Raw genomic sequence first — 24941 nt, forward strand, 5'->3', positions numbered from 1 at the left:
TCACTGAAAGTCTCGCTGTCTCCCTCTCTCACTGAAAGTCTCGCTGTCTCCCTCTCTCACTGCAAGCCTCGCTGTCTCACTCTCACTGAAAGTCTCGCTGTCTCCCTCTCTCACTGAAAGTCTCGCTGTCTCCCTCTCTTACTGAAAGCCTCGCTGTCTCCCTCTGTCACTGAAAGTCTCGCTGTCTCCCTCTCTCACTGAAAGTCTCGCTGTCTCCCTCTCTCACTGAAAGTCTCGCTGTCTCTCTCTCTCACTGAAAGCCTCACTGTCTCCCTCTCCCACTGAAGTTCTCGCTGTCTCTTTCACTGAAAGTCTCGCTGTCTCCCTCTCTCACTGAAAGTCTCGCTGTCTCTCTCTCTCACTGAAAGCCTCGCTGTCTCCCTCTCTCACTGAAAGCCTCGCTGTCTCCCTCTCACTGAATACCTCGCTGTCTCCCCCTCTCACTGAAAGCCTCGCTGTCTCCCTCTCTCACTGAAAGCCTCGCTGTCTCCCTCTCTCACTGAAAGTCTCGCTGTCTCTCTTTCTCACTGAAAGCCTCGCTGTCTCCCTCTCTCACTGAAAGTCTCGCTGTAGCCCTCTCTCACTGAAAGTCTCGCTGTCTCCCTCTCTCACTGAAAGTCTCGCTGTCTCCCTCTCTCACTGAAAGCCTCGCTGTCTCGCTCTCTCACTGCAAGCCTCGCTGTCTCCCTCTCTCACTGAAAGTCTCGCTGTCTCCCTCTCTCACTGAAAGCATCGCTGTCTCGCTCTCTCAATGCAAGCCTCCCTGTCTCCCTCTCTCACTGAAAGTCTCGCTATCTCCCTCTCTTACTGAAAGCCTCGCTGTCTCCCTCTCTCACTGAAAGCCTCGCTGTCTCTCTCTCTCACTGAAAGCCTCGCTGTCTCCCTCTCTCACTGAAATTCTCGCTGTCTCTCTCTCTCACTGAAAGCCTCGCTGTCTCCCTCTCTCACTGAAGGTCTCGCTGTCTCCCTCTCTCACTGAAAGTCTCGCTGTCTCCCTGTCCCACTGAAAGTCTCGCTGTCTCTCTCTCTCACTGAAAGCCTCGCTGTCTCCCTCTCTCACTGAAAGTCTCGCTGTGTCTCTCTCTCACTGAAAGTCTCGCTGTCTCCCTCTCTCACTGAAAGTCTCGCTGTCTTCCTCTCTCACTGAAAGTCTCGCTGTCTTCCTCTCTCACTGAAAGTCTCGCTGTCTCTCTCACTGAAAGTCTAGCTGTCTGCCTCTCTCACTGAAAGTCTCGCTGTCTGTCTCACTGAAAGCCTCGCTGTCTCCCTCTCTTACTGAAAACCTCGCTGTCTCCCTCTCTCACTGAAAGTCTCGCTGTCTCTCTCTCTCACTGAAAGTCTCGCTGTCTCTCTCTCTCACTGAAAGCCTCGCTGTCTCCCTCTCTCACTGAAAGTCTCGCTGTCTCTCTCTCTCACTGAAAGCCTCGCTGCCTCCCTCTCTCACTGAAAGTCTCACTGTCTCCCTCTCTCACTGAAAGCCTGGCTGTCTCCCTCTCTCACTGAATGTCTCACTGTCTCCCTCTCTCACTGAAAGTCTCGCTGTCTCCCTCTCTCACTGAAAGTCTCGCTGTCTCCCTATCTCACTGAAAGTCTCGCTTTCTCTCTCTCACTGAAAGTCTCACTGTCTCCCTCTCTCACTGAAAGTCTCGCTGTCTCCCTCTCTCACTGAAATTCTCGCTGTCTCTCTCTCTCACTGAATACCTCCCTGTCTCCCTCTCTCACTGATAGTCTCGCTGTCTCCCTCTCTCACTGAAAGTCTCGCTGTCTCCCTATCTCACTGAAAGTCTCGCTGTCTCCCTCTCTCACTGAAAGTCTCGCTGTCTCCCTCTCTCACTGAAAGTCTCGCTGTCTCTCTCACTGAAAGCCTCGCTGTCTCTCTCTCTCACTGAAAGTCTCGCTGTCTCCCTCTCTCACTGAAAGTCTCGCTGTCTCTCTCACTGAATACCTCGCTGTCTCCCTATCTCACTGAAAGTCTCGCTGTCTCCCTCTCTCACTGAAAGTCTCGCTGTCTCCCTCTCTCACTGAATACCTCGCTGTCTCCCTCTCTCACTGAAAGTCTCGCTGTCTCCCTCTCTCACTGAACGCCTCGCTGTCTCCCTCTCTCACTGAAAGTCTCGCTGTTTCTCTCTCACTGAAAGTCTCGCTGTCTCCCTCTCTCACTTAAAGTCTCGCTGTCTCGTCTCACTGAAAGTCTCGCTCTATCCCTCTCTCACTGAAAATCTCGCTGTCTCCCTCTCTCACTGAAAGTCTCGCTGTCTCTCTCTCTCACTGAAAGTCTAGCTGTCTCCCTCTCTCATTGAAAGCCTCGCTGTCTCCCTCTCTCACTGAAAGCCTCGCTGTCTCGCTCTCTCACTGCAAGTCTCGCTGTCTCGTCTCACTGAAAGTCTCGCTGTCTCTCTCTCAGAAAGCCTCACTGTCTCTCTCTCTCTGTGAAAGTCTCGCTGTTTCCCTCTCTCACTGAAAGCCTCGCTGTCTCCCTCTCTCACTGAAAGTCTCGTTGTCTCCCTCTCACACTGAAAGCCTCGCTGTCTCCCTCTCAATGAAAGTCTCGCTGTCTCCCTCTCTCACTTTAAGTCTCCCTGTCTCTCTGTCTCACTGAAAGTCTCGCTGTCTCCCTCTCTCACTGAAAGTCTCGCTGTCTCCCTCTCTCACTCAAAGTCTCGCTGTCTCCCTCTCTCACTGAAAGTCTCGCTTTCTCTCTCTCTCACTGAAAGTCTCGCTGTCTCCCTCTCTCACTGAAAGTCTCACTGTCTCCCTCTCACACTGAAAGTCTCGCTGTCTCCCTCTCTCACTGAAAGTCTCGCTGTCTCCCTCTCTCACTGAATGTCTCGCTGTCTCCCTCTCTCATTGAAAGTCTCGCTGTCTCCCTCTCTCACTGAAAGTCTCGCTGTCTCTCTCTCTCACTGAAAGCCTCGCTGTCTCCCTCTCCCACTGAAGTTCTCGCTGTCTCTTTCACTGAAAGTCTCGCTGTCTCCCTCGCTCACTGAAATTCTCGCTGTCTCCCTCTCTCAATGAAAGTCTCGCTGTCTATCTCTCTCACTGAAAGCCTCACTGTCTCCCTCTCTCACTGAAGGTCTCGCTGTCTCCCTCTCTCACTGAAAGCCTCGCTGTCTCCCTCTCTCATTGAAATTTTCGCTGTCCTCCTCACTCACTGAAATTCTCGCTGTCTCTCTCTCTCTCACTGAAAGTCTCACTGTCTCTCTCTCTCACTGAAAGCCTCGCTGTCTCTCTCTCTCACTGAAAGTCTCGCTGTCTCCCTCTCTCACTGAAAGTCTCGCTGTCTCTCTCTCTCACTGAAAGTCTCGCTGTGTCTCTCTCTCACTGAAAGACTCGCTGTCTCCCTCTCTCACTGAAAGTCTCGCTGTCTCCCTCTCTCACTGAAAGTCTCGCTGTCTCTCTCTTTCACTGAAAGTCTCGCTGTCTCTCTCTCTCACTGAAAGCCTCGCTGTCTCCCTCTCTCACTGAAAGCCTCGCTGTCTCCCTCTCACTGAATATCTCGCTGTCTCCCCCTCTCACTGAAAGCCTCGCTGTCTCCCTCTCTCACTGAAAGCCTCGCTGTCTCCCTCTCTCACTGAAAGTCTCGCTGTCTCCCTCTCTCACTGAAAGTCTCGCTGTCTCTCTCTCTCACTGAAAGCCTCGCTGTCTCCCTCTCTCACTGAAAGTCTCGCTGTAGCCCTCTCTCACTGAAAGTCTCGCTGTCTCGCTCTCTCACTGAAAGTTTTGCTGTCTCGCTCTCTCACTGAAAGCCTCGCGGTCTCCCTCTCTCACTGAAAGTCTCGCTGTCTCCCTCTCTCACTGAAAGTCTCGCTGTCTCGCTCTCTCACTGAAAGTCTCGCTGTCTCCCTCTCTCACTGAAAGCCTCGCTGTCTCCCTCTCTCACTGAAAGTCTCGCTGTCTCCCTCTCTCACTGAAAGTCTCGCTGTCTCCCTCTCTCACTGAAAGCCTCGCTGTCTCCCTCTCTCACTGAAAGCCTCGCTGTCTCGCTCTCTCACTGAAAGTCTCGCTGTCTCCCTCTCTCACTGAAAGCCTCGCTGTCTCACTCTCTCACTGAAAGTCTCGCTGTCTCGCTCTCTCACTGAAAGTCTCGCTGTCTCGCTGTCTCACTGAAAGCCTCGCTGTCTCCCTCTCTCACTGAAAGTCTCGCTGTCTCGCTCTCTCACTGAAAGCCTCGCTGTCTCGCTCTCTCACTGAAAGTCTCGCTGTCTTGCTCTCTCACTGAAAGTCTCGCTGTCTCGCTCTCTCACTGAAAGCCTCGCTGTCTCCCTCTCTCACTGAAAGCCTAGCTGTCTCCCTCTCTCACTGAAAGTCTCGCTGTCTCCCTCTCTCACTGAAAGCCTCGCTGTCTCCCTCTCTCACTGAAAGTCTCGCTGTCTCCCTCTCTCACTGAAAGTCTCGCTGTCTCGCTCTCTCACTGAAAGTCTCGCTGTCTCCCTCTCACTAAAAGTCTCGCTGTCTCTCTCTCTCACTGAAAGCCTTGCTGTCTCTCTCTCTCACTGAAAGTCTCGCTGTCTCTCTCTCTCACTGAAAGTCTCGCTGTCTCTTTCTCCCACTGAAAGTCTCGCTGTCTCCCTCTCTCACTGAAAGTCTCGCTGTCTCCCTCTCTCACTGAAAGTCTCGCTGTCTCTCTCTCTCACTGAAAGTCTCGCTGTCTCCCTCTGTCACTGAAAGACTCGCTGTCTCCCTCTGTCACTGAAAGTCTCGCTGTCTCCTCTCACTGAAAGTCTCGCTGTCTCTCTCTCTCACTGAAAGTCTCGCTGTCTCCCTCTGTCACTGAAAGTCTCGCTGTCTCCCTCTGTCACTGAAAGTCTCGCTGTCTCCCTCTCTCACTGATAGTCTCGCTGTCTCTCTCTCTCACTGATAGTCTCGCTGTCTCTCTCTCTCACTGAAAGTCTCGCTGTCTCCCTCTCTCACTGAAAGTCTCGCTGTCTCCCTCTCTCACTGAAAGTCTCGCTGTCTCCCTCTCTCACTGAAAGTCTCGCTGTCTCCCTCTCTCACTGAAAGTCTCACTGTCTCCCTCTCTCACTGAAAGTCTCACTGTCTCCCTCTCTCACTGAAAGTCTCGCTGTCTTGCTCTCTCACTGAAAGTCTCGCTGTCTCTCTCTCTCACTGAAAGTCTCGCTGTCTCCCTCTCTCACTGAAAGTCTCGCTGTCTCCCTCTCTCACTGCAAGCCTCGCTGTCTCACTCTCACTGAAAGTCTCGCTGTCTCCCTCTCTCACTGAAAGTCTCGCTGTCTCCCTCTCTTACTGAAAGCCTCGCTGTCTCCCTCTGTCACTGAAAGTCTCGCTGTCTCCCTCTCTCACTGAAAGTCTCGCTGTCTCCCTCTCTCACTGAAAGTCTCGCTGTCTCTCTCTCTCACTGAAAGCCTCACTGTCTCCCTCTCCCACTGAAGTTCTCGCTGTCTCTTTCACTGAAAGTCTCGCTGTCTCCCTCTCTCACTGAAAGTCTCGCTGTCTCTCTCTCTCACTGAAAGCCTCGCTGTCTCCCTCTCTCACTGAAAGCCTCGCTGTCTCCCTCTCACTGAATACCTCGCTGTCTCCCCCTCTCACTGAAAGCCTCGCTGTCTCCCTCTCTCACTGAAAGCCTCGCTGTCTCCCTCTCTCACTGAAAGTCTCGCTGTCTCTCTTTCTCACTGAAAGCCTCGCTGTCTCCCTCTCTCACTGAAAGTCTCGCTGTAGCCCTCTCTCACTGAAAGTCTCGCTGTCTCCCTCTCTCACTGAAAGTCTCGCTGTCTCCCTCTCTCACTGAAAGCCTCGCTGTCTTGCTCTCTCACTGCAAGCCTCGCTGTCTCCCTCTCTCACTGAAAGTCTCGCTGTCTCCCTCTCTCACTGAAAGCATCGCTGTCTCGCTCTCTCAATGCAAGCCTCCCTGTCTCCCTCTCTCACTGAAAGTCTCGCTATCTCCCTCTCTTACTGAAAGCCTCGCTGTCTCCCTCTCTCACTGAAAGCCTCGCTGTCTCTCTCTCTCACTGAAAGCCTCGCTGTCTCCCTCTCTCACTGAAATTCTCGCTGTCTCTCTCTCTCACTGAAAGCCTCGCTGTCTCCCTCTCTCACTGAAGGTCTCGCTGTCTCCCTCTCTCACTGAAAGTCTCGCTGTCTCCCTGTCCCACTGAAAGTCTCGCTGTCTCTCTCTCTCACTGAAAGCCTCGCTGTCTCCCTCTCTCACTGAAAGTCTCGCTGTGTCTCTCTCTCACTGAAAGTCTCGCTGTCTCCCTCTCTCACTGAAAGTCTCGCTGTCTTCCTCTCTCACTGAAAGTCTCGCTGTCTTCCTCTCTCACTGAAAGTCTCGCTGTCTCTCTCACTGAAAGTCTAGCTGTCTGCCTCTCTCACTGAAAGTCTCGCTGTCTGTCTCACTGAAAGCCTCGCTGTCTCCCTCTCTTACTGAAAGCCTCGCTGTCTCCCTCTCTCACTGAAAGTCTCGCTGTCTCTCTCTCTCACTGAAAGTCTCGCTGTCTCTCTCTCTCACTGAAAGCCTCGCTGTCTCCCTCTCTCACTGAAAGTCTCGCTGTCTCTCTCTCTCACTGAAAGCCTCGCTGCCTCCCTCTCTCACTGAAAGTCTCACTGTCTCCCTCTCTCACTGAAAGCCTGGCTGTCTCCCTCTCTCACTGAATGTCTCACTGTCTCCCTCTCTCACTGAAAGTCTCGCTGTCTCCCTCTCTCACTGAAAGTCTCGCTGTCTCCCTATCTCACTGAAAGTCTCGCTTTCTCTCTCTCACTGAAAGTCTCACTGTCTCCCTCTCTCACTGAAAGTCTCGCTGTCTCCCTCTCTCACTGAAATTCTCGCTGTCTCTCTCTCTCACTGAATACCTCGCTGTCTCCCTCTCTCACTGATAGTCTCGCTGTCTCCCTCTCTCACTGAAAGTCTCGCTGTCTCCCTCTCTCACTGAAAGTCTCGCTGTCTCCCTATCTCACTGAAAGTCTCGCTGTCTCCCTCTCTCACTGAAAGTCTCGCTGTCTCCCTCTCTCACTGAAAGTCTCGCTGTCTCTCTCACTGAAAGCCTCGCTGTCTCTCTCTCTCACTGAAAGTCTCGCTGTCTCCCTCTCTCACTGAAAGTCTCGCTGTCTCTCTCACTGAATACCTCGCTGTCTCCCTATCTCACTGAAAGTCTCGCTGTCTCCCTCTCTCACTGAAAGTCTCGCTGTCTCCCTCTCTCACTGAATACCTCGCTGTCTCCCTCTCTCACTGAAAGTCTCGCTGTCTCCCTCTCTCACTGAACGCCTCGCTGTCTCCCTCTCTCACTGAAAGTCTCGCTGTCTCCCTCTCTCACTGAAAGTCCCGCTGTCTCCCTCTCTCACTGAAAGTCTCGCTGTCTCCCTCTCTCACTGAAAGTCTCTCTGACTCCCTCTCTCACTGAAAGTCTCGCTGTCTCCCTCTCTCACTGAAAGTCTCGCTGTTTCGCTCTCTCACTGCAAGCCAAGCTGTCTCCCTCTCTCACTGAAAGTATCGCTGTCTCCCTCTCTCACTGAAAGTCTCTCTGACTCCCTCTCTCACTGAAAGTCTCGCTGTCTCTCTCTCTCACTGAAAGCCTCGCTGTCTCTCTCTCTCACTGAAAGTCTCGCTGTCTCTCTCTCTCACTGAAAGTCTCGCTGTCTCCCTCTCTCACTGCAATTCCCGCTGTCTCCCTCTCTCACTGAAAGTCTCACTGTCTCCCTCTCTCACTGAAAGCCTCGCTGTCTCTCTCTCTCACTGAAAGTCTCGCTGTCTCTCTCTCACTGAAAGTCTCGCTGTCTCTTTCTCTCATTGAAAGTCTCGCTGTCTCCCTCTCTCACTGAAAGTCTCGCTGTCTCCCTCTCTCACTGAAAGTCTCGCTGTCTCTCTCTCTCACTGAAGGTCTCGCTGTCTCCCTCTCTCACTGAACGCCTCGCTGTCTCTCTCTCTCACTGAAAGCCTCGCTGTCTCCCTCTCTCACTGAAGGTCTCGCTGTCTCCCTCTCTCACTGAAGGTCTCGCTGTCTCCCTCTCTCACTGAAAGTCTCGCTATCTCCCTCTCTCACTGAAAGTCTCGCTGTCTCCCTCTCTCACTGAAAGTCTCGCTGTCTCCCTCTCTCACTGAAAGTCTCGCTGTCTCTCTCTCTCGCTGAAAGCCTCGCTGTCTCCCTCTCTCACTGAAAGCCTCGCTGTCTTCCTCTCTCACTGAAAGTCTCGCTGTCTCCCTCTCTCACTGAAAGTCTCGCTGTCTCCCTCTCTCACTGAAATTCTCGCTGTCTCTCTCACTGAAAGCCTCACTGTCTCCCTCTCTCACTGAAAGTCTCGCTGTGTCTCACTGTCACTGAAAGCCTCGCTGTCTCCCTCTCTCACTGAAAGCCTCGCTGTCTCCCTCTCTCGCTGAAAGTCTCGCTGTTTCTCTCTCACTGAAAGTCTCGCTGTCTCCCTCTCTCACTTAAAGTCTCGCTGTCTCGTCTCACTGAAAGTCTCGCTCTATCCCTCTCTCACTGAAAATCTCGCTGTCTCCCTCTCTCACTGAAAGTCTCGCTGTCTCTCTCTCTCACTGAAAGTCTAGCTGTCTCCCTCTCTCACTGAAAGCCTCGCTGTCTCCCTCTCTCACTGAAAGCCTCGCTGTCTCGCTCTCTCACTGCAAGTCTCGCTGTCTCGTCTCACTGAAAGTCTCGCTGTCTCTCTCTCAGAAAGCCTCACTGTCTCTCTCTCTCTGTGAAAGTCTCGCTGTTTCCCTCTCTCACTGAAAGCCTCGCTGTCTCCCTCTCTCACTGAAAGTCTCGTTGTCTCCCTCTCACACTGAAAGCCTCGCTGTCTCCCTCTCAATGAAAGTCTCGCTGTCTCCCTCTCTCACTTTAAGTCTCCCTGTCTCTCTGTCTCACTGAAAGTCTCGCTGTCTCCCTCTCTCACTGAAAGTCTCGCTGTCTCCCTCTCTCACTCAAAGTCTCGCTGTCTCCCTCTCTCACTGAAAGTCTCGCTTTCTCTCTCTCTCACTGAAAGTCTCGCTGTCTCCCTCTCTCACTGAAAGTCTCACTGTCTCCCTCTCACACTGAAAGTCTCGCTGTCTCCCTCTCTCACTGAAAGTCTCGCTGTCTCCCTCTCTCACTGAATGTCTCGCTGTCTCCCTCTCTCATTGAAAGTCTCGCTGTCTCCCTCTCTCATTGAAAGTCTCGCTTTCTCCCTCTCTCACTGAAAGTCTCGCTGTCTCTCTCTCTCACTGAAAGTCTCGCTGTCTCTCTCACTGAAAGTCTCGCTGTCTCCCTCTCTCACTAAAGTCTCGCTGTCTCTCTGTCTCACTGAAAGTCTCGCTGTCTCCCTCTCTCATTGAAAGTCCCGCTGTCTCCCTCTCTCACTGAAAGTCTCCCTGTCTCTCTCTCACTGAAAGTCTTGCTGTCTCTCTCTCACTGAAAGTCTCGCTGTCTCCCTCTCTCACTGAAAGTCTCGCTGTCTCTTTCTCTCACTGAATGTCTCGCTGTCTCTCACTGACAGTCTCCCTCTCTCACTGACAGTCTCTCTCTCTCTCACTGACAGTCTCTCTCTCTCTCACTGACAGTCTCTCTCTCTCTCACTGACAGTCTCTCTCTCTCTCACTGACAGTCTCTCTCTCTGTCACTGACAGTCTCTCTCTCTCTCACTGACAGTCTCTCTCTCTCTCACTGACAGTCTCTCTCTCTCTCACTGACAGTCTCTCTCTCTATCACTGACAGTCTCTCTCTCTATCACTGACAGTCTCTCTTTCTCTCACTGAAAGTCTCTCTTTCTCTCACTGAAAGTCTCTCTCTCTCTCAGTGACAGTCTCTCTTTCTCTCACTGAAAGTCTCTCTCTCTCTCACTGACAGTCTCTCTCTCTCTCTCTCACTGACAGTCTCTCTCTCTCTCTCTCACTGACAGTCTCTCTCTCTCACTCTCACTGACAGTCTCTCTCTCTCTCCCACTGAGTCTCTCTCTCTCTCCCACTGAGTCTCTCTCTCTCTTTCTCACTGACAGTCTCCCTCTCTCTCTCAACATCTCTCTCCCACATTCTCTCTCTTTCCCCCTCTCTCACTGGCAGTCTGTCTCTCAAATTTACTCCCTCTCTCACTGACAGTCTCTCTTTCTCTCTCACTGAAAGTCTCTTTTTCTCTCTCACTGAAAGTCTCTCTTTCTCTCTCCCACTGACGTAGCCTCTCTCTCTCTCAGGCACTCACTGACAGTCTCTCTCTAACTTACAGTTTCTCTCTAACTGACAGTCTCGCTCTCTCACTGACAGTCTCTCTCTAACTGACAGTTCCTCTCTCTCTCTCTAACTGACAGTCTCTCTCTCTCTAACTGACAGTCTCTCTCTCTCTCACTGACAGTCTCTCTCTCTCTCACTGAGAGTCTCTCTCTCTGTCTCACTGACAGTCTCTCTCTCTCTCTCTCTCTCACTGACAGTCTCTCTCTCTCTCTCTCTCTCACTGACAGTCTCTCTCTCTCTCTCTCTCTCACTGACAGTCTCTCTCTCTCTCACTGACAGTCTCTCTCTCTCTCACTGAAAGTCTCTCTCTCTCTCACTGAAAGTCTCTCTCTCTCTCTCACTGAAAGTCTCTCTCTCTCTCTCACTGACAGTCTCTCTCTCTCTCTCACTGAGTCTCTCTCTCTCTCTCTCTCTCACTGACAGTCTCTCTCTCTCTCACTGACAGTCTCTCTCTCTCTCACTGACAGTCTCTCTCACTGACAGAGTCTCTCTCTCTCTCTCACTGACAGTCTCTCTCTCTCTCACTGACAGTCTCTCTCTCTCTCTCACTGACAGTCTCTCTCTCTCTCACTGACAGTCTCTCTCTCTCTCACTGAAAGTCTCTCTCTCTCTCACTGACAGTCTCTCTCTCACTGACAGTCTCTCTCTCTCTCACTGACAGTCTCTCTCTCTCTCTCACTGACAGTCTCTCTCTCTCTCACTGACAGTCTCTCTCTCACTGACAGTCTCTCTCTCACTGACAGTCTCTCTCTCTCTCTCTCTCTCACTGACAGTCTCTCTCTTTCACACTGACAGTCTCTCTCTCTCTCACTGACAGTCTCTCTCTCTCACTGAAAGTCTCTCTCTCTCTCACTGAAAGTCTCTCTCTCTCTCACTGACAGTCTCTCTCTCTCTCTCACTGAAAGTCTCTCTCTCTCTCTCACTGAAAGTCTCTCTCTCTCTCTCACTGAAAGTCTCTCTCTCTCTCTCACTGACAGTCTCTCTCTCTCTCACTGACAGTCTCTCGCTCTTTCTCTCACTGAAAGTCTCTCTCTCTCTCACTGACAGTCTCTCTCTCTCTCACTGAAAGTCTCTCTCTCTCTCACTGAAAGTCTCTCTCTCTCTCTCACTGAAAGTCTCTCTCTCTCTCTCACTGACAGTCTCTCTCTCTCTCTCACTGAGTCTCTCTCTCTCTCTCTCTCTCTCTCTCTCACTGAGTCTCTCTCTCTCTCTCTCTCTCTCACTGACAGTCTCTCTCTCTCACTGACAGTCTCTCTCACTGACAGTCTCTCTCTCTCTCTCACTGACAGTCTCTCTCTCTCTCTCTCACTGACAGTCTCTCTCTCTCTCACTGAAAGTCTCTCTCTCTCTCACTGAAAGTCTCTCTCTCTCTCACTGACAGTCTCTCTCTCTCTCACTGAAAGTCTCTCTCTCTCTCACTGACAGTCTCTCTCTCTCTCTCACTGAAAGTCTCTCTCTCTCTCTCACTGACAGTCTCTCTCTCTCTCACTGACAGTCTCTCTCTCACTGACAGTCTCTCTCACTGACAGTCTCTCTCTCTCTCTCTCACTGACAGTCTCTCTCTCTCACACTGACAGTCTCTCTCTCTCTCACTGACAGTCTCTCTCTCTCACTGAAAGTCTCTCTCTCTCACTGAAAGTCTCTCTCTCTCTCACTGAAAGTCTCTCTCTCTCTCACTGAAAGTCTCTCTCTCTCTCACTGACAGTCTCTCTCTCTCTCACTGAGTCTCTCTCTCTCTCTCTCTCTCTCTCTCTCACTGACAGTCTCTCTCTCTCACTGACAGTCTCTCTCACTGACAGAGTCTCTCTCTCTCTCTCACTGACAGTCTCTCTCTCTCTCTCTCACTGACAGTCTCTCTCTCTCTCACTGACAGTCTCTCTCTCTCTCACTGACAGTCTCTCTCACTGACAGAGTCTCTCTCTCTCTCTCACTGACAGTCTCTCTCTCTCTCACTGACAGTCTCTCTCTCTCTCTCACTGACAGTCTCTCTCTCTCTCACTGACAGTCTCTCTCTCTCTCACTGAAAGTCTCTCTCTCTCTCACTGACAGTCTCTCTCTCACTGACAGTCTCTCTCTCTCTCACTGACAGTCTCTCTCTCTCTCTCACTGACAGTCTCTCTCTCTCTCACTGACAGTCTCTCTCTCACTGACAGTCTCTCTCTCACTGACAGTCTCTCTCTCTCTCTCTCTCACTGACAGTCTCTCTCTTTCACACTGACAGTCTCTCTCTCTCTCACTGACAGTCTCTCTCTCTCACTGAAAGTCTCTCTCTCTCTCACTGAAAGTCTCTCTCTCTCTCACTGACAGTCTCTCTCTCTCTCTCACTGAAAGTCTCTCTCTCTCTCTCACTGAAAGTCTCTCTCTCTCTCTCACTGAAAGTCTCTCTCTCTCTCTCACTGACAGTCTCTCTCTCTCTCACTGACAGTCTCTCGCTCTTTCTCTCACTGAAAGTCTCTCTCTCTCTCACTGACAGTCTCTCTCTCTCTCACTGAAAGTCTCTCTCTCTCTCACTGAAAGTCTCTCTCTCTCTCTCACTGAAAGTCTCTCTCTCTCTCTCACTGACAGTCTCTCTCTCTCTCTCACTGAGTCTCTCTCTCTCTCTCTCTCTCTCTCTCTCACTGAGTCTCTCTCTCTCTCTCTCTCTCTCACTGACAGTCTCTCTCTCTCACTGACAGTCTCTCTCACTGACAGTCTCTCTCTCTCTCTCACTGACAGTCTCTCTCTCTCTCTCTCACTGACAGTCTCTCTCTCTCTCACTGAAAGTCTCTCTCTCTCTCACTGAAAGTCTCTCTCTCTCTCACTGACAGTCTCTCTCTCTCTCACTGAAAGTCTCTCTCTCTCTCACTGACAGTCTCTCTCTCTCTCTCACTGAAAGTCTCTCTCTCTCTCTCACTGACAGTCTCTCTCTCTCTCACTGACAGTCTCTCTCTCACTGACAGTCTCTCTCACTGACAGTCTCTCTCTCTCTCTCTCACTGACAGTCTCTCTCTCTCACACTGACAGTCTCTCTCTCTCTCACTGACAGTCTCTCTCTCTCACTGAAAGTCTCTCTCTCTCACTGAAAGTCTCTCTCTCTCACTGAAAGTCTCTCTCTCTCTCACTGAAAGTCTCTCTCTCTCTCACTGACAGTCTCTCTCTCTCTCACTGAGTCTCTCTCTCTCTCTCTCTCTCTCTCTCTCACTGACAGTCTCTCTCTCTCACTGACAGTCTCTCTCACTGACAGAGTCTCTCTCTCTCTCTCACTGACAGTCTCTCTCTCTCTCTCTCACTGACAGTCTCTCTCTCTCTCACTGAAAGTCTCTCTCTCTCTCACTGACAGTCTCTCTCTCTCTCACTGACAGTCTCTCTCTCTCTCACTGACAGTCTCTCTCTCTCTCTCTCACTGAAAGTCTCTCTCTCTCTCTCACTGACAGTCTCTCTCTCACTGACAGTCTCTCTCTCTCACTGACAGTCTCTCTCTCACTGACAGTCTCTCTCTCACTGACAGTCTCTCTCTCACTGACAGTCTCTCTCTCTCTCTCTCACTGACAGTCTCTCTCTCTCACACTGACAGTCGCTCTCTCTCACTGACAGTCTCTCTCTCTCACTGAAAGTCTCTCTCTCTCTCACTGAAAGTCTCTCTCTCTCTCTCACTGACACTCTCTCTCTCACTGAAAGTCTCTCTCTCTCTCACTGACAGTCTCTCTCTCTCTCACTGAAAGTCTCTCTCTCTCTCACTGAGTCTCTCTCTCTCTCACTGAAAGTCTCTCTTTCTCTCTCACTGAAAGTCTCTCTTTCTCTCTCACTGAAAGTCTCTCTCTCTCACTGAAAGTCTCTCTCTCTCTCTCACTGAGTCTCTCTCTCTCTCACTGAAAGTCTCTCTTTCTCTCTCACTGAAAGTCTCTCTCTCTCTCTCACTGAGTCTCTCTCTCTCTCTCTCTCTCTCTCACTGACAGTCTCTCTCTCTCACTGACAGTCTCTCTCACTGACAGAGTCTCTCTCTCTCTCTCACTGACAGTCTCTCTCTCTCTCTCTCACTGACAGTCTCTCTCTCTCTCACTGACAGTCTCTCTCTCTCTCACTGACAGTCTCTCTCTCTCTCACTGACAGTCTCTCTCTCTCTCACTGACAGTCTCTCTCTCTCTCACTGACAGTCTCTCTCTCTCTCTCACTGAAAGTCTCTCTCTCTCTCTCACTGACAGTCTCTCTCTCACTGACAGTCTCTCTCTCTCACTGACAGTCTCTCTCTCACTGACAGTCTCTCTCTCACTGACAGTCTCTCTCTCTCTCTCTCACTGACAGTCTCTCTCTCTCACACTGACAGTCTCTCTCTCTCACTGACAGTCTCTCTCTCTCACTGAAAGTCTCTCTCTCTCTCACTGAAAGTCTCTCTCTCTCTCACTGACACTCTCTCTCTCTCTCACTGAAAGTCTCTCTCTCTCTCTCACTGAAAGTCTCTCTCTCTCTCTCACTGAGTCTCTCTCTCACTGAAAGTCTCTCTCTCTCTCACTGACAGTCTCTCTCTCTCTCACTGAAAGTCTCTCTCTCTCTCTCACTGAGTCTCTCTCTCTCTCACTGAAAGTCTCTCTTTCTCTCTCACTGAAAGTCTCTCTTTCTCTCTCACTGAAAGTCTCTCTCTCTCACTGACAGTCTCTCTCTCTCTCACTGACAGTCTCTCTCTCTCTCTCACTGAAAGTCTCTCTTTCTCTCTCACTGAAAGTCTCTCTCTCTCTCTCACTGAAAGTCTCTCTCTCTCTCTCACTGAAAGTCTCTCTCTCTCTCTCACTGACAGTCTCTCTCTCTCTCACTGACAGTCTCTCGCTCTCTCTCTCACTGAAAGTCTCTCTCTCTCACTGACAGTCTCTCTCTCTCTCACTGAAAGTCTCTCTCTCTCTCACTGACAGTCTCTCTTTCTCTCTCACTGAAAGTCTCTTTTTCTCTCTCCCACTGACGGAGCCTCTCTCTCTCTCAGGCACTCACTGACAGTCTCTCTCTAACTGACAGTCTCTCTCTAACTGACAGTCATTCTCTCTCTCTGGCACTCACTGACAGTCTCTCTCTAACTGACAGTCTCTCTCTAACTGACAGTCTCTCTCTCTCAGGCACTCACTGACAGTCTCTCTCTAACTGACAGTCTCTCTCTAACTGACAGTCTCTCTCTAACTGACAGTCATTCTCTCTCTCTGGCACTCACTGACAGTCTCTCTCTAACTGACAGTCTCTCTCTAACTGACAGTCTCTCTCTAACTGACAGTCTCTCTCTCTCAGGCACTCACTGACAGTCTCTCTCTAACTGACAGTCTCTCTCTAACTGACAGTCTCTCTCTCTCTCTAACTGACAGTCTCTCTCTCTCTCTAACTGACAGTCTCTCTCTCTCTCTAACTGACAGTCTCTCTCTCTCTCTAACTGACAGTCCCTCTCTCTCTAACTGACAGTCCCTCTCTCTCTCTCACTGACAGTCCCTCTCTCTCTCACTGACAGTCCCTCTCTCTCTCACTGACAGTCTCTCTCTCTCTCACTGACAGTCCCTCTCTCTCTAACTGACAGTCCCTCTCTCTCTAACTGACAGTCCCTCTCTCTCTCTAACTGACAGTCCCTCTCTCTCTAACTGACAGTCCCTTTCTCTAACTGACAGTCCCTCTCTCTCTCTCACTGACAGTCCCTCTCTCTCTAACTGATAGTCCCTCTCTCTAACTGACAGTCCCTCTCTCTCTCTCACTGACAGTCTCTCTCTCTCTCACTGAGTCTCTCTCTCTCTCACTGACAGTCTCTCTCTCTCTCACTGACAGTCTCTCTCTCTCTCACTGACAGTCTCTCTCTCTCACTGACAGTCTCTCTCTCTCACTGACAGAGTCTCTCTCTCTCTCACTGACAGTCTCTCTCTCACTGACAGTCTCTCTCTCTCTCTCTCTCTCACTGACAGTCTCTCTCTCTCTCTCTCACTGAAGTCTCTCTCTCTCTCACTGACAGTCTCTCTCTCTCTCTCACTGACAGTCAGCCTCCCTCTCACTGACAGTCAGCCTCCCTCTCACTGACTGTCAGCCTCCCTCTCACTGACAGTCAGCCTCCCTTTCACTGCCAGTCAGCCTCCCTCTCACTGACAGTCAGCCTCCCTCTCACTGACAGACAGCCTCCCTCTCACTGACAGTCAGCTTCCCTCTCACTGACAGTCAGCCTCCCTCTCACTGACAGTCAGCCTCCCTCTCACTGACTGTCAGCCTCCCTCTCACTGACAGTCAGCTTCCCTCTCACTGACAGTCAGCCTCACTCCCTCACTGACAGTCAGTCTCCCTCTCACTGACAGTCAGCCTCCCTCTCACTGACAGTCAGCCTCCCTCTCACTGCCAGTCAGCCTCCCTCTCACTGCCAGTCAGCCTCCCTCTCACTGACAGTCAGCCTCCCTCTCACTGACAGTCAGCCTCCCTCTCACTGACAGTCAGCCTCCCTCTCACTGACAGTCAGCCTCCCTCTCACTGACAGTCAGCCTCCCTCTCACTGACAGTCAGCCTCCCTCTCACTGACAGTCAGCCTCCCTCTCACTGACTGTCAGCCTCCCTCCCTCCCTGACAGTCAGCCTCCCTCACTCACTGACAGTCAGCCTCCCTCTCACTGCCAGTCAGCCTCCCTCTCACTGACAGTCAGCCTCCCTCCCTGACAGTCAGCCTCCCTCCCTCACTGACAGTCAGCCTCCCTCCCTCACTGCCAGTCAGCCTCCCTCACTGACAGTCAGCCTCCCTCACTCACTGACAGTCAGCCTCCCTCCCTCACTGACAGTCAGCCTCCCTCCCTCACTGACAGTCAGCCTCACTCCCTCCCTGACCATCTCATTCTCCCTCTCACTGACCCACACTCTCTCTCCCTCTCCCTCTCATAATCTCTCTCTCTAACTCTGTCTCACAGTATCTCCCTCTCGGTCTCTCTGTCTCACTCCTTCTCACAGTCTCTCTCACACACAATCTCTCTCTCTTTCTCCCACTGACAGTCTCTCTCCCTCTCTCACTGACTGTGCGTGTCTCTCGCTCTCTCTCCCTCCATCACTGACAGTCTCTCTCTCTTTCCCTTTCTCACTGACATTTTCCCACTCTCTCTTATTGACAGTCACTCTCTCTCTCACAGTCTCTCTCTTTCTCTCACTGACAGTCTCTCTTTCACAGTCTCTCTCTCTCATTGACAGTCGCTCGCTCTCTCCCTGACAGCCTCACACTCTCTCACTGACAGTCTCCCTCTCTCCCTCTCACAGTCTCTCTCTCCCTCTCACAGCCTCTCTCTCTTTCTCCCACTGGCGGTCTCTCTCTCACTGACTGACTGTATGTGTTTCTCTCTCTCTCTCTCTCCCCCTCCCACTGATAGTCTCTCTCTCACTGACAGTCAGTCTCTCTCTCGCTCTCTCTCTCTCTCTCTCTAACTGACAATCTCTCTCTCATTGACAGTCTCTCTCTCTCATTGACAGTCGCTCTCACTGACAGTCTCTCTCTCCCACTGAGTCTCTCTCTCTCTCACTGACAGTCTCTCTCTCTCTCTCTCTCACTGGCAGTCTCTCTCTCTTTCTCTCCCACTGACACTCTCTCCCACTGACAGTCTCTCTCTTTCTCTCTCTCCCTCTCTCACTGACAGTCTCCTCCTCTCAATCTCTCACAGTCTGTCTCTATCTCTAACTCTCTCTCTGTGTCTCTGACTCCCTCTCACTGACAGTCTCTCTCTCTCCCAAGACAATCTTTCTCTCTCTCTCTCACTGTCTCTCTCTTTCTCCCTCTCTCACTGACAGTCTGTCTCTCTCTTGCAGTCTGTCTCTCTCTCGCAGTCTCTCTCTCACTGACAGTCTCTCTCTCTGTCAATACTGAGTCTCTCTCTCTGTCAATACTGAGTCTCTCTCTCTGTCAATACTGAGTCTCTCTCTCTGTCAATACAGAATCTCTCTCTCTGTCAATACAGAGTCTCTCTCTCTGTCAATACAGAGTCTCTCTCTCTGTCAATACAGAGTCTCTCTCTCTGTCAATACAGAGTCTCTCTCTCTGTCAATACAGAGTCTCTCTCTCTGTCAATACAGAGTCTCTCTCTCTGTCAATACAGAGTCTCCCTCTCTGTCAATACAGAGTCTCTCTCTCTGTCAATACAGAGTCTCTCTCTCTGTCAATACAGAGTCTCTCTCTCTGTCAATACAGAGTCTCTCTCTCTGTCAATACAGAGTCTCTCTCTCTGTCAATACAGAGTCTCTCCCTCTGTCAATACAGAGTCTCTCCCTCTGTCAATACAGAGTCTCTCCCTCTGTCAATACAGAGTCTCTCTCTCTGTCAATACAGAGTCTCTCTCTCTGTCAATACAGAGTCTCTCTCTCTGTCAATACAGAGTCTCTCTCTCTGTCAATACAGAGTCTCTCTCTCTGTCAATACAGAGTCTCTCTCTCTGTCAATACAGAGTCTCTCTCTCTGTCAATACAGAGTCTCTCTGTCAATACAGAGTCTCTCTCTCTGTCAATACAGAGTCTCTCTCTCTGTCAATACAGAGTCTCTCTCTCTGTCAATACAGAGTCTCTCTCTCTGTCAATACAGAGTCTCTCTCTATGTCAATACAGAGTCTCTCTCTCTGTCAATACAGAGTCTCTCTCTCTGTCAATACACAGTCTCTCTGTCAATACACAGTCTCTCTGTCAATACTGAGTCTCTCTCTCTGTCAATACTGAGTCTCTCTCTCTGTCAATACAGAGTCTCTCTCTCTGTCAATACAGAGTCTCTCTCTCTGTCAATACAGAGTCTCTCTCTCTGTCAATACAGAGTCTCTCTCTCTGTCAATACAGAGTCTCTCTCTCTGTCAATACAGAGTCTCTCTCTCTGTCAATGCAGAGTCTCTCTCTGTCAATACACAGTCTCTCTCCCTGTCAATACACAGTCTCTCTCTCTGTCCATACACAGTCTCTCTCTCTGTCCATACTGAGTCTCTCTGTCAATACTGAGTCTCTCTGCCAATACTGAGTCTCTCTCTCTCTGTCAATACTGAGTCTCTCTCTCTTTTCAATACAGAATCTCTCTCTCCCTGTCAATACTGAATCTCTCTCTCCCTGTCAATACTGAATCTCTCTCTCTCTGTCAATACAGAGTCTCTCTCTCTGTCAATAGAGTCTCTCTCTGTCAATACACAGTCTCTCTCCCTGTCAATACAGAGTCTCTCCCTCTGTCAATACAGAGTCTCTCCCTCTGTCAATACAGAGTCTCTCCCTCTGTCAATACAGAGTCTCTCTCTCTGTCAATACAGAGTCTCTCTCTCTGTCAATACAGAGTCTCTCTCTCTGTCAATACAGAGTCTCTCTCTCTGTCAATACAGAGTCTCTCTCTCTGTCAATACAGAGTCTCTCTCTCTGTCAATACAGAGTCTCTCTCTCTGTCAATACAGAGTCTCTCTGTCAATACAGAGTCTCTCTCTCTGTCAATACAGAGTCTCTCTCTCTGTCAATACAGAGTCTCTCTCTCTGTCAATACAGAGTCTCTCTCTATGTCAATACAGAGTCTCTCTCTCTGTCAATACAGAGTCTCTCTCTCTGTCAATACACAGTCTCTCTGTCAATACACAGTCTCTCTGTCAATACTGAGTCTCTCTCTCTGTCAATACTGAGTCTCTCTCTCTGTCAATACAGAGTCTCTCTCTCTGTCAATACAGAGTCTCTCTCTCTGTCAATACAGAGTCTCTCTCTCTGTCAATACAGAGTCTCTCTCTCTGTCAATACAGAGTCTCTCTCTCTGTCAATACAGAGTCTCTCTCTCTGTCAATGCAGAGTCTCTCTCTGTCAATACACAGTCTCTCTCCCTGTCAATACACAGTCTCTCTCTCTGTCCATACACAGTCTCTCTCTCTGTCCATACTGAGTCTCTCTGTCAATACTGAGTCTCTCTGCCAATACTGAGTCTCTCTCTCTCTGTCAATACTGAGTCTCTCTCTCTTTTCAATACAGAATCTCTCTCTCCCTGTCAATACTGAATCTCTCTCTCCCTGTCAATACTGAATCTCTCTCTCTCTGTCAATACAGAGTCTCTCTCTCTGTCAATAGAGTCTCTCTCTGTCAATACACAGTCTCTCTCCCTGTCAATACACAGTCTCTCTCTCTGTCCATACACAGTCTCTCTCTCTGTCCATACACAGTCTCTCTCTCTGTCAATACTGAGTCTCTCTGCCAATACTGAGTCTCTCTCTCTCTGTCAATACTGAGTCTCTCTCTCTCTGTCAATACAGAATCTCTCTCTCCCTGTCAATACTGAATCTCTCTCTCCCTGTCAATACTGAATCTCTCTCTCCCTGTCAATACAGAATCTCTCTCTCTCTGAGAATACAGAATCTCTCTCTCTCTGTCAATACAGAGTCTCTCCCTCTGTCAATACAGAGTCTCTCTCCCTCTGTCAATACTGAGTCTCTCTCCCCCTGTCAATACTGAGTCTCTCTCTGTCAATACTGAGTCTCTCTCTCTGTCAATACTGAGTCTCTCTCTCTCTGTCAATACAGAATCTCTCTCTCCCTGTCAATACTGAATCTTTCTCTCCCTGTCAATACTGAATCTCTCTCTCCCTGTCAATACTGAATCTCTCTCTCCCTGTCAATACAGAATCTCTCTCTCTCTGAGAATACAGAATCTCTCTCTCTCTGTCAATACAGAGTCTCTCTCCCTCTGTCAATACTGAGTCTCTCTCTCCCTGTCAATACTGAGTCTCTCTCTCTCTGTCAATACTGACTCTCTCTCTCCCTGTTAATACTGAATCTCTCTCTCTCTGTCAATACTGAATCTCTCTCTCCCTGCTAATACTGAATCTCTCTGTCCTTGTTAATACTGAATCTCTCTCTCCCTGTTAATACTGAATCTCTCTCTCCCTGTCAATACTGAATCTCTCTCTCCCTGTCAATACTGAATCTCTCTCTCTCTGTCAATACTGAGTCTCTCTCTCCCTGTCAATACTGAGTCTCTCTCTCTGTCAATACTGAGTCTCTCTCTCTGTCAATACTGAGTCTCTCTCTCCCTGTCAATACTGAATCTCTCTCTCTCCCTGTCAATACTGAATCTCTCTCTCCCTGTCAATACTGAATCTCTCTCTCCCTGTCAATACAGTCCCTCTCCGTCAGTACCGACAGCCTCTCTCCGTCAGTACCGACAGCCTCTCTCCGTCAGTACCGACAGCCTCTCTCCGTCAGTACCGACAGCCTCTCTCCGTCAGTACCGACAGTCTCTCTCCGTCAGTACCGACAGTCTCTCTCCGTCAGTACCGACAGCCTCTATCCGTCAGTACCGACAGCCTCTCTCCGTCAGTACCGACAGTCTCTCTCCGTCAGTACCGACAGTCTCTCTCCGTCAGTACCGACAGTCCCTCTCCGTCAGTACCGACAGTCCCTCTCCGTCAGTACCGACAGTCCCTCTCCGTCAGTACCGACAGTCCCTCTCCGTCAGTACCGACAGTCCCTCTGCGTCAGTACCGACAGTCTCTATCCGTCAGTACCGACAGTCTCTCTCCGTCAGTACCGACAGTCTCTCTCCGTCAGTACCGACAGTCTCTCTCCGTCAGTACCGACAGTCTCTCTCCGTCAGTACCGACAGTCTCTCTCCGTCAGTACCGACAGTCTCTATCCGTCAGTACCGACAGCCTCTCTCCGTCAGTACCGACAGCCTCTCTCCGTCAGTACCGACAGCCTCTCTCCGTCACTACACTCAGTCTCCGTCAATACTGACAGTCTCTCTCCGTCAATACTGACAGTCTCTCTCCGTCAATACTGACAGTCTGTCTCCGTCAATACTGACAGTCTCTCTCCGTCAATACTGACAGTCTCTCTCCGTCAGTACTGACAGTCTCTCTCCGTCAATACTGACAGTCTCTCTCCGTCAATACTGACAGTCTCTCTCCGTCAGTACTGACAGTCTCTCTCCGTCAATACTGACAGTCTCTCTCCGTCAATACTGACAGTCTCTCTCCGTCAATACTGACAGTCTCTCCCACTCAATACTGACAGTCTCTCCCTCTCAATACTGACAGTCTCTCCCTCTCAATACTGACAGTCTCTCTCCGTCAGTACCGACAGTCTCTCTCCGTCAGTACTGACAGTCTCTCCCTCTCAAAACTGACAGTCTCTCCCTCTCAAAACTGACAGTCTCTCCCTCTCAATACTGACAGTCACTCTGTCTCTCTCTCAATACTGACAGTGTCTCTGTCAATACTCAGTCTCTCCCTATCAAAACTGACAGTCTCGCCCTCTCAAAACTGACAGTCTCTCCCTCTCAAAACTGACAGTCTCTCCCTCTCAAAACTGACAGTCTCTCCCTCTCAAAACTGACAGTCTCTCCCTCTCAAAACTGACAGTCTCTCCCTCTCAAAACTGACAGTCTCTCCCTCTCAAACCTGACAGTCTCTCCCTCTCAATACTGACCGTCTCTCCCTCTCAAAACTGACAGTCTCTCCCTCTCAAAACTGACAGTCTCTCCCTCTCAAAACTGACAGTCTCTCCCTCTCAAAACTGACAGCCTCTCCCTCTCAAAACTGACAGTCTCTCCCTCTCAATACTGACAGTCTCTCTCCGTCAGTACCGACAGTCTCTCTCCGTCAGTACTGACAGTCTCTCCCTCTCAAAACTGACAGTCTCTCCCTCTCAAAACTGACAGTCTCTCCCTCTCAATACTGACAGTCTCTCTGTCTCTCTCTCAATACTGACAGTGTCTCTGTCAATACTCAGTCTCTCCCTATCAAAACTGACAGTCTCGCCCTCTCAAAACTGACAGTCTCTCCCTCTCAAAACTGACAGTCTCTCCCTCTCAAAACTGACAGTCTCTCCCTCTCAAAACTGACAGTCTCTCCCTCTCAAAACTGACAGTCTCTCCCTCTCAAAACTGACAGTCTCTCCCTCTCAAACCTGACAGTCTCTCCCTCTCAATACTGACCGTCTCTCCCTCTCAAAACTGACAGTCTCTCCCTCTCAAAACTGACAGCCTCTCCCTCTCAAAACTGACAGTCTCTCCCTCTCAAAACTGAGTCTCTCCCTCTCAAAACTGACAGTCTCTCCCTCTCAAAACTGACAGTCTCTCCCTCTCAAAACTGACAGTCTCTCCCTCTCAAAACTGACAGTCTCTCCCTCTCAAAACTGACAGTCTCTCCCTCTCAAAACTGACAGTCTCTCCCTCTCAAAACTGACAGTCTCTCCCTCTCAAAACTGACAGTCTCTCCCTCTCAAAACTGACAGTCTCTCCCTCTCAAAACTGACAGTCTCTCCCTCTCAAAACTGACAGTCTCTCCCTCTCAAAACTGACAGTCTCTCCCTCTCAAAACTGACAGTCTCTCCCTCTCAAAACTGACAGTCTCTCCCTCTCAATACAGACAGTCTCTCTCTCTCAGTACTGACAGTGTCTCTCAATGCTGACACACTCTCTTCTCATTACTGACAGTCTCTCTGTCTCTCTAATGCTCCTGCGACGGGATGTCTTGGGATGTTTTTCTTTGTTAAAGGTGCTATATAAATGCAAGTTGTTGTTATCTGTGGCTATTCCCCTGTTTTTATTTGTGTTAGTCAGTGTACATTTACTTGATTATATATTTGAGTTATTAAATCTTACTCAGTATTACTGTCTCTGTTGATCTGTGTCTGGTTCTTTGTATAACTGTGTATTTATCTGTGTGTGTGCATATGGCTCTGTATCTAACTAACCCTGTCTGTTGTTCGGTTTTTTGCATTCCTCTTTGTATCTATGTACATTTATGCATATGTGTTACTTTGTTTATGTGCATTTTTTTCACTCTGCTTATCTTATGCACTTTCTGTTCCTAGGTCTGGCTCATTTGGGCCGGGTTGACAGGGTTGGGGTGTGGGTTTGGGAGGGGTCATTATAACCTGACTAGTCAGCGGGAAGCTGATGGCAATGAGTTTGCTGCCTGTTTCATCTTGCCTAGCTTTACTCTCTTGTACTATCAGTAGGCAACAACAATGTGTGAGGTGGAAACTGGGCATCCAATTCAAACCTGCTTGCTTTCCACCGTGTGGGTTTGGTTCAGTGGGGCTGATCTTTCTGTATCTCATTCTGTTTTCAGTCCTTTGGTTATCTGTGTATTTCTGATCCACCTTTCCCTCTGCATTTCTATCTTTGACTTTGTATCTTTGTGTACCTTCCTGCCTTATTCCGTGTTTCTGTCCACTTTCATTGCATTTCTCTGTTCTTGAGTGTGTTTCTCTCTCTCTTGCCGTTTTTCTCACTCTCTCTGTTTCTCTCTGGTTTTATTTTATCTAGCAGGTCATAGCAAAGTATCTCCTGCAATTGTTTCTATTCTCACTCCTGTAGCATTACCTCTGGAGTTCATTGAGGATTTCCCTTGGCCCTTCTTCTATTTTCCATCTTCATTTTGCTCCTCAGTGACATCATCCAAAAACATGACGTTGGGTTCTCCATGGACACTGATGACTCAGTTCTACCTCACCACCAGAATGATGGTCTGACACCAGCCCTAAATAAGCTATAATTTCCATAAAAAACATTCACTTTAATCCCCCCCTGAAACTCTGTACCCTCACCGCTGAGTCCTGGTCACTGTCTCTGACTGACCTGAGTTGCCCCTGAGCTGAGCTTCTGATCACATATCATTTCTATCACAAAGACCACCTACTTCTACCTCTCTACTGTTCTCTGTCTCTGACACTGCCTCAGCTTAACTATTCCTGAAACCTTCATTGATGCTTTTTACCTCCAGGTTTGACTATTCCAGTGTTTTCCTGGCCCACCTCCCACCTTCTATTCCTCCAGGACAGGTCAGGATGTGGTGGCCTTATCTGTATTTTCTGGCTGTGTTCCTGCCCCCATGTGCCTCT

Source organism: Cetorhinus maximus, unplaced genomic scaffold, assembly GCF_964194155.1.
Source record: "Cetorhinus maximus unplaced genomic scaffold, sCetMax3.hap1.1 HAP1_SCAFFOLD_163, whole genome shotgun sequence".
Taxonomy (NCBI): domain Eukaryota; kingdom Metazoa; phylum Chordata; class Chondrichthyes; order Lamniformes; family Cetorhinidae; genus Cetorhinus; species Cetorhinus maximus.